The sequence below is a fragment of the Epargyreus clarus genome, unplaced genomic scaffold, assembly GCF_041222505.1.
Source record: "Epargyreus clarus isolate Ecla_fem2 unplaced genomic scaffold, WU_Ecla_fem_2.2 ptg000010l, whole genome shotgun sequence".
Classification (NCBI taxonomy): Eukaryota; Metazoa; Arthropoda; class Insecta; order Lepidoptera; family Hesperiidae; genus Epargyreus; species Epargyreus clarus.
Genome location: NW_027332218.1, coordinates 4,071,464 through 4,081,387, shown reverse-complemented (window position 1 = coordinate 4,081,387; position 9,924 = coordinate 4,071,464). Strand labels below are relative to the sequence as shown.

Genomic DNA, 9,924 nt, shown 5'->3' with positions numbered 1-9,924 from the left:
AGGTACTAGATATTACATGAAGAAAAAATGTATTCACAGGTAGGAATAATAAAAGGTTATTTTTGGTCGTATTTTGACGGGTTTATCAAAAACCGGTCACAAATTGAGTTTGGTACGATATATCGTTTTATTATTAGTTTCTGAACGATAATTTAATTCGCGCCGAATCATTCGTTGTGTAAGTCTGTCGAACTTCAAACAACTCACACAAGTTCAACCGTCAGTCTTTGCCTTGGTGTTAATGGGAGTGCACGCGTCGCGTCCATTTTACGCGGGAAACGAGCCGCGTGTTTCTCGAACCGTTTGAAATAAAACAATTGCGAGTTCAAGTTCAATTCTAAATTCAAATTGTGGTTTTGTGCAAAAAGTGCATTTGACTTTTAGTGCTTGTGTGGTGGTTTGGAGTTTTGTTTCAGTTTTGTTTTAAGTTTAAACCTTTATTTGGATGTTACGAAAGCGAAGATCGTTGTTCTTAGTACTTCTGTTGGGTTTGTAGTTTCCAGCTGTTCAAATGAATGGTCGGAATTATTTATCTTTATTTATATTTAACACGAAAATATTTTAATAGGTATGACGTCTTCAATACCGGCAATACGACACTTTGTCGCCTTTAAAGTACTTAATATTGTATAAGTACTTATTTCTATATTATTTTAAAGTACAAAGTTTAATTTATTCGGTATAATACTTACTTAATATTTGTACGTCGGCTGCAATTACCAATTTAAAATTTAAAAGGCTACAACAAATTAAATTTAAGCAATTATCTACTGAATTATTTATAATTTTTAAGTACTTCATTATCACGTAAAATATTTTTAAAGCGATATGTATTGTAGGTAAGTATATTTATTTAACTGCATATTTAATACACCTACTTACTATACATTTGTATTTCTTATTATTTTATATAGATACATCTTAACATACTTTACCTAAGACGATATGCTTATCCAATACTTATATATAGTATGTTTTAAATTTATTTCAATTATACCTATACCTAGTTACTTTATTACTATTTTTAACCGACTCCCCAAAGGAAGAGTGGTTATCTATTCGGCACGTATACATATATTTTTTATATGTATGTAGTTTCACAGGGGGTCCCATTTCGAGGAAATTTGAAAAGTTTCGCCATTTTCCCGGAAATTTGGAAAAACCCGATTGCTTATAAACTTGAATAATTCAAGTATTTTTTAACCAATTTCAATTTTATTGGTCATATTCTACACCCTGTTTACGCCGTTATCCAACGAAATATATTGAGCGCCGACTTCAGAACAATGTACTAAACCAACATTTTACTTGAATTATTTTTTACTTTGTAGTGATATAGAAGTCTGTTTTTTTTTTAATTTTTTTTATTAGCAACTTTGTTGGATTTTCAACCAAATTTAGTAAAACTATAAATAACGAATGTGTAACGCCCGCATTAACGTAATTTCTGTTATAAATACCTATTATTATCTGTCATAAATCATACAGTAACTCTGACTTATTTATAATCTGTATAGGTCATAGATTAGTAAAGATACTTCGCCGCCTTGAATTTGAATGAAGCCACAAACGGCTTATTTTAGTAAGTTCTTTTTTTGAATTCTTGACAAATAAAAACATTTTTAGAGAAAATTTACGAATAAATAACTAATACTGCGTAATTTACGTAATAAATAAATAATTGTTTCAAATATTTTAGGGACATTTTTTACGCAAAACTTTTTTACGCAACTATTTCAATTCTCAAAACTGGGTACATTTTCTTGTTAGGAGTGAGTAGGTAATCTTTACTAATCTATGATATAGGTATAGTTTTTGCGTTATCGTCATAATCACAAGCTTTACCATTCTGATGATGGGGCAGTTATATGAATTGCGTCTGCCTACGCAAGAGGTCATATTTCTTCGCCAACGCTTAGTTTTCAATTACACTTTTAATGTATTTAAAGTTAATAATTACGTCAGTAAAGATTACAACATTTACAATGTAATATTAGAGTTGTTTTTGAAATATGCAAAGAAACGGCAGTGATTAAAACAGCCGAGGTACTTATGGCCAACTGAATTCTCGTAATATACTACAGACAGAGAAAAAATAGACAAAGCAGCCAAAAAATAAATCACTTACGAAATTGACTGGACTAATGATTCGCAATGTTTTTTAATAAATTCTTCTATAGTTCTTAACTATAATATCGCTTCAAGAATAATTATAGAAGTAGCAAACCAGCATGCAGTCAAGTTGCTAGTAAGTGGCTAGGTATCTGCGCCCATGGACATCTGTAATCAACCCCAAATAGGATTTTTAACTGAGGTCGGCACAGATGCTCCGCTGCCCCTGAGGACTAAGCTGGAACGCCTCGCAAAAATATGTCTCACTTAACACACCTTCAAACCAGGACACATAAGCGCTAACACTGTTGTTATGAGCCAGGTGTGGCGGTGGTGCCAGCGGAGTTAAACGCAAAGGGTTATACCACCTTCAGCTGTTAGACCTGTGCATGGATCGAACATGCACAGATGACTAATATTATGGCGATCGCTCTATCCTGCTTGTTAATTCTCAGTATAGGTATTCGTTAGCTACTATCATAATCGTCATCATCATCATTAAACCATTACTGTCTCGCTGCTGAGTACGGGTCCCGTCTCAGAATGAGAAGAAGTAGGCCATAGTCAACCGCGGTAGCCAAGTGCGAATTGATAAACTTTACATAACTTTGAAAAAAAAAATTAAAGATTTGTCGGGTATGTAGGTTTGTTTTCCTTCGCCGTTTTAAGCAAGTGAGAATTTGTTTCCAATAAGCACATAACTTGAAAAATCAGAGGTGCTTGCCTAGGATTTGAACCTCGGACCCCTCGATCAAGCGCGCCGAGTTTATTTAACGTGTCACTGCTTGGCTTCTATCACTTAACTTCAAAGTTTGTCTAACACCACTAAGGGCCAGTGATTGCGAACATTGATAGGGGTTGCGCCGATGGGCCGAAATTCAAATTAAGGGTGCTCTTTGAGTCGTCTTCGGTGTCTGTCAAGTGTTCGGAGTTAATTCCCTTTGACGTGTTGTCCTTTGTGACCGTGTTGTGGACAGGAAAATTATTTGGTAACTACCCTCCATTCACTATCTGGCGCGGGACTTACTTGTAATGGTCTTCATCATTATAGTCTTTAGGGATACGTACCCAAAGGGTTTAATCAGAACTCTCCTAATATGAGCATTCGTTATCTGTCGGTCCGTAACATGACTCTATCTCTTGAATCATAAAAGATCAATACTCGAAATGTACTATAATAACAAATACAAAAGAAAAACTGAATTAAAATCAAGAATGCTATGTTTATTGCATAGAAATTTTGATGTACTTGATGGCAAGTTACTGCCGTCCATAGAGATCTGATTCAACCACAAGTATGATTGAAATCCAACCTGAGGTTTCCCACAATTGCATTGCGGCTGCACGCAAGCTTGCAAGTGGTGACTGTCGCCTATGTACATCTGTAACTAACTCTTTATAGAACGTAGGTTATATCTGAATTCAATTATGACTCCGTTCTCATCAGTAAGTCGGCAACTAAACCCTTTCACCAGTTTTATGGTACTAGAAAAAAAACTATTTGTGGTACTAGTTATAAGTCACAGATACACTATAAGTAACGTGTGCCTTTTGTGTAATTCAATCACGAAGATTTACAAAGGGTTGTTAAAAAATCTCAAAAACAAACTATTACAAGTAAATAAAATAAATATAGGTAGTTTAAAAAACTAAAAAACACGCTTTTATGTTAAAATCAACTAAAAAGCAAAAAATAATCTTCAATCTAGGAATCAATTAAGGAACAGTAAATAGTATAATTGTGGAAAAAGTGTGGGGTGCTCCATTTATCAGGTTCGAAAAGCGCCCCACACTTTTTCCACAATTATACTATTTACTGTTCCTTAATTGATTCCTAGATTGAAGATTATTTTTTGCTTTTTAGTTGATTTTAACATAAAAGCGTGTTTTTTAGTTTTTTAAACTATATTTATTTTATTATTTTTAGTGTTTGTTGTTATAGCGACCACCATCATGCATCGTTTGTAAAAAAATCAAGTGTCTATCTATTACGGTTTAAGAGATAAAGCCCTGTGACTCACGAACTAACAGCGGAGGGTTTCGTTTTATCCTTTGAGTACGGAATCCTAAAAATCATTCTACAAGATGGCATTATAGATATGTTTCAGTACATTTGAGTTATAGGGAAATAATATTATTATTTTCCAAAGCTAATAATCAATCTAGTAACTTTGCCTGAACGCTCCATAAGGCGCTTTCTCTCGCCTCGAAAATCGTTAATCCTGAGGATATTGATAAGGACAATGGTACAAAATTATTAAAATCGTGTATTTACATCGGTCCTCAATAAATCTGCAAAGTTTGAACGAAATCTGGCCGTTTAAAGTGGGTCAAAATCGCGCCCAAAGAAGTCGGTTACAAACAAACATACAAACATACAGGTGAAGCTAATAAAAAGCGTGTAAAAATATGTTTCTGAACGTACTTTGTCCTTTAAGTCAGAGTTCAGAGCATTTGACTTTAAATATATTAATGAAGTTTGTATTGAGGTTGAACTTTAGCTTAGTGCTCTAAAGATTAAAGTATTTTCAAGATGTTGTGAACTATGGAGATTGTCAAAGTATAAGAATTTATTTGGTGTAATATGTCGAACTTTGTCTCTGTTACAGAGAATGTAACTTTGTTTAAAATTATTTAGGCGTGTGTTAAGTTAATATGTAATTACATTTGAATTCCATTGAGGCACCTATCGTCTATTAAAAGTATCAACATGTATTTACTATATACTTTGAGAAACTTAGACCGTGCTATTACGACAGCGTACTTCTTTAATTTATTCGTATAAGTTAGGAAAAATAAACAAAAAGCTATTTTGTATTAAAAATTACAATTATAGAATAATATTCTCGCGATGGAGTGTTTGTTTTTCGCCGTCATCACGATCAATTTAATTAGGTCGCAATATCGGCAATAATGAAATCAAAACACCCTATCGTGTTAAAATTTTGTTATTTATTTTATAGGAGTCTGATAAACGAGATTTTTGTTCTGACGAATTTTATTAGCAACGAGCAGTGCCCAACAGAGATTTAATGTTTTTTTTTTTTATTTTAACCGTATACCTTTTTCCAAAATAAAAATACCCTATGTTACTCCTTGTAAAATTGGCTAACTGCTAGTGAAAGTCCGACCAAAATCGGTCCAGCTGTTTTTGGATTTACTTACTGTTTAATGAAAATAACAGTCTGTCAGACAAAAAAAATATATTGGAAATTTTGTTATAAGTACCGTATTAACTATTTAAGTACAAAAGCAAATTTTAACATTACCTACAATACTGCCTTCAACTTTATAATTTGTAAAGATGCTCCCTTTTTCTCACAATATTTACTTAGGTAATTTAAGATCACTTAATAGTGTGCTACCTAAGTTATTTGTACTTATTGAATGATGTTTAAAATATGTGTTTGTTAATACAAACATGGTAATACTATTTTAACATATAATATATCCATTTATTTATTATTATAAAATAAATGTAATTTTAGGGTCAAAGCAAAGTTAGGCAACATCATCATCATCATCATCATCATCATCAACCCATTACTGTCCCACTGCTGGGCACGGGTCTCCTTTCATAATGAGAACGATTAGGCCATAGTCCACCGCGCTGGCCAAGTGCGTATTGGTAGACTTCACATACCTTTGAGATATATATATTTTTTAATAAATCTCTCAGGTATGCAGGTTTCCTCATGATGTTCTCCTTCACCGTTTAGCAAGTGATAATTAATTTCTAATGCGCACATAACTTTGAAAAATCAGAGGCCTAGGAATTGAACCTCGGACCCCTCGATCGAGAGGCCGAGTTTCTTAACCACCAGGCTACCACTGTTAGGCAACAGCAACATTGTAATTTGCTTGTTTTTACAGCCTTTTTTCTTTCACCTTACTAACGTCTGATAGGCATTCATTACTTAAAATTATAAGTTGGTTCGTTGAACTTGACATTAAAATTCAGAGTTTGTTCGGTGTACGTGGGTACTGAGGTGTCATAATTTTTTACTGAGCATTTATTATATGGTAGATGATGTTATTATGAATATTTATAACGTTTCTGGCAAAACAACACTTGCATTTACGACATGGAAAATTTGTTATTTTCTTGGTAAATTCTTCAGGGGACTTTTAAAAATTGGTGTCCAGATAAAACAACGTCGTGACAGATGGGTGACCGCTAGTGAAATGATATCGTGTTTTGGGGGGTACGTGAAGTCGACAGTCCCTTTTGTTGACATTGGATAGCAGTAGTTACTTTTTCGGGCTGGCCATTAATCTGTGCTTACCTGCAATAACCCGCGTTGGAGATATATTCCTCATGTTTTCACCACTGTTAGGGTAAGGTCTACACTATTACATATTATAACATATTAAATTGAAAGTTCTTTGACCAACGGATATATGAGTAATGGTGGGGTATGTTCCGCCTCTGCATTTGGATCGAATTAACAAAACAATTTTCCATGCTTCTTACAAATTAAGATGTAATAATCCTCTTTAAAAAGAAAGATAATATTCACTATGAATAATAATAATTGACGTCAGTAAACTTGATAAGAGTCTGTACCCTTTCTGTGATACAAAACTTAACAAAAGATTTAAAATACCTGCATATAAATAGTCTTCATTCGTTTTACATAAGAATGAAGCACAGTAACGTTGTTAATAAAGGTAAACACGATAAAATTTAACCTAGAATCTCATTCGGTTCCCACTTACTTCTATAAATAGAATAGAATAAAATTATAATACGGTAGATTACAACGATAATCGCAAGGTTGTCTCGGGTGAACCATTAAGGTGTAAGGTTTGACATTGTCTTATATGTCGGAGTGGTCACCTGTGACGTCATAAAATGGGTACTTCAGAACACAAGCTACGCCTAAAGCACTTGGTGGAGCTTCGACAGAGTCTCGGTGCGGCGGTCGTAAGAAACGAACGCATAGAGAGCGACTTGGGACCCGACGAGTGAAGTTGACTTGCGCGCACCGAGGAACTGTCTCCGTTTTGATAGTGACCATTTAGTTGTAGTTGGATTAATTAGAATATTCTCAGTAAAGTTATTTAGGGACTATGTAAAGTATTACCAGTGATTGAGTTAAAAGACATAAGCTAGTGATAAGAATATCTGTGACTGTATACGTGATACCTGTATCATAATTATCCTGACAAATATGGAGTAACAAAGATGTCGGTTCGGGAATACATACAAAAATTGACTAATTCGGCCATCCTGTTCCGACATCAGAAGTGGGATCTGAACGAGAAAATGTGAGCAATTACGATAACCATAGTGGATCTCAGTGTAAGATAATGTTTGATATGAAGAACAAGAAAAATGCGTGCTGTAATACAAACGCTAAAACGTCAGATGTTGTTTTAATTGAATTGGATCCAGATAAGTAAGATGCTGGTGCACAAGCGCGTGAATTACCGCTGATTTATGTCCTGCCGATCACCCACTTGAAAAGAGCAAACATAAAGTAAGATAACGTAAAATCCGACGGCATCTACATGGTTCGCTCGTGCCACTTACCCTGGCACAATATAGAAGAAATTTCAAGAGATTTTGTGAATAGGAGCTACTGAAACAATTATCACTACGTTAATAACCCTGAGCACTGATAAAACTTATGAGGGTGAAACAAGTGTTGCTTATGCGAGCCACTTGTTCTCTAATGAACCTATAGAAAAACATAAGCACCAAAGAAATGATAATACCAAATGCGTACTGAACATTTAAACTATTGAACAGAAGCGATTCACGCAGACAAACAAATAAAAAAAAAAGGATGTTAAAAGATGATGGTAAAAGAACATAAGATGACAAAGTGCTGACTAACGACTGTGGTTATGATAAAGAGCAAGATGTCAGCATCTACAACACCGGGATCAACTAAGCATGATAATCCGGAGAACACATCTACGATCGTCGTACGGGCTACGGGTGCAACGCAGCGGGACACATGCTCTCGCAAGAAGCCGACCAGCAGCGGCGTCGGTGCAGCGTGTGTTGGTGCAGGGCGGGCGCAGCGAGTATTGGCGCAGGGAGGACGGCGTGGCGCCTAAACGTATGCGCGGTGAAACCGCCTACCGGAAAAGTAAATCAGGTGTGTTGTTTTCATGTTGATGCGGGTGCTGAATACTTGGTAGATAAAGGCTATGACAGTAAAAACCATATCTGGAAGACGAAATCTTAATACGATATCATAAATGGGTGTTGTTCAAGCAACAGTATTCAGTACCACGCAGATCTTGTTGTTATGAAGGGAGTTGTGGATACCCTATAGCGATTTTATTTTGTGTCTTGCCATAGTTTATGTGAATAGCAACTTAACGTTGAGCCGACAATTTTATAAATTAGGGTTTTGGAGCGGTCGGCGTCAGAGTTCTCAAGTGTGGAGAAATGTTTACAAGTGGACAGATTGTTCAAAGAGTATTTTTTGTGATTAATGCAAAGTTAATACAATACAATAATAAAACGAAAAAAAAAATTATAAAGATAACAAACGATTAATAATAGAGACTCAATGCAGACACTGCAGACGAATGTGAAATGATTCAAAGGAATAGGGCTAATGAGATATCCCGACTTAATATTATTAGGCTTAGTCTATTTTAATAACGAAAATGCAGATGCAGAAACTAAATCGAAAGGCGATACTATGTGAATAGATTATCGTGAAGTTACCAATAACTATAGATCGAAATTCGCGATCATGAAACGATCATTTCTTTACAGAGTAAGACTTTGCTAGTGGTTTTTATTTGATTCCGATAAAAGATAACAAACCTAGAACGGACTGCATTTATAGCGGCAGGTGGGTTGTATGTAAATCTAGGCATAACGTTTTAGTTACTGAATACTATTTTTATTCTAACGAGTAATTATTAAAGCCCGAATATCGCTAAGATTATACTCACGTGGTTGTTTACGCTGGTGACGTTTTCATTGTATCGAAATTGATTATGGAAATTATAGAAAGTTTAAGAATAGTTTATGAAACATTGACTAAAGAAGAGTTCTTTATAAATCTTAAAACATTCGCTTTTTTAAAAACCACCGTAAAGACCTGGGAATATCTTGTCACAAGGTTCAGGCAAACGAAATAAGACCTAGTAAATGAACTTTATCGGCAGAGTCAAAATATAATTTTATGAACTTGAAAGTCTCAATGTTGTTAACGCTATTATACGATTTTAACACTTTTATACTGTATTACACAAAAATGTTCTTGTAAAAAAAAAAGAGAAAGAATAAAAAAGGAGAACAGTTTGTTTTAATAGACGCATTTACTAATTTCGTGTAATTATGACACATTTGCATATTGATACCGAGAGGAGTATTATAGCTAACAAGAAAAGTATTGATGTATCTGGTAGTCCATCGAAGATTCTTGCTAAATGAAATAAACTTGATTTTGTACTACATTATTATTTAAAGACTTTTGTGTAAATGAGTTGACAAGTATACCGAGTAATGAGTGTCTCAAAATCTATGCTCACTAAGGTAGGGACGCCCGACAATAAATCGGTACAAGATACGAAATACTTAGGCCAATTTTAGGTGGCAATAAACAGCACTAATAATCCTATTATAAAAGGGAAAGATTTAGAGGTAACGATAGAAAAAAAAATGCGCGTGCAATATCTTTAATGACATGAAAACTAACTATAGAAGTTGAAATATTTACTATCGATTATCGATGAGATGCTATGTAAAATTAATAGAATGATAAATTAAATTAAATTAAAATGATAAAAAACGATGGAAACAAAGACAAGAGTTGAATAAATTCTCTGTGTAATGAT

The 9,924-nt window shown here is 34.3% G+C and overlaps 1 protein-coding gene across 1 annotated transcript in view; it reads left to right on the top strand.

Annotated features, from left to right (window-relative positions):
- The first annotated feature begins 237 nt into the window (after nucleotides 1-237).
- Nucleotides 238-9,924, top strand: part of Gcy (receptor type guanylyl cyclase) — a 144,529-nt gene continuing 134,842 nt past the window's right edge. The window contains exon 1 of the mRNA XM_073077129.1: nucleotides 238-488. The gene's annotated coding sequence lies outside the window, so the exon portion shown is untranslated. The remainder of the gene's footprint in view (nucleotides 489-9,924) is intronic.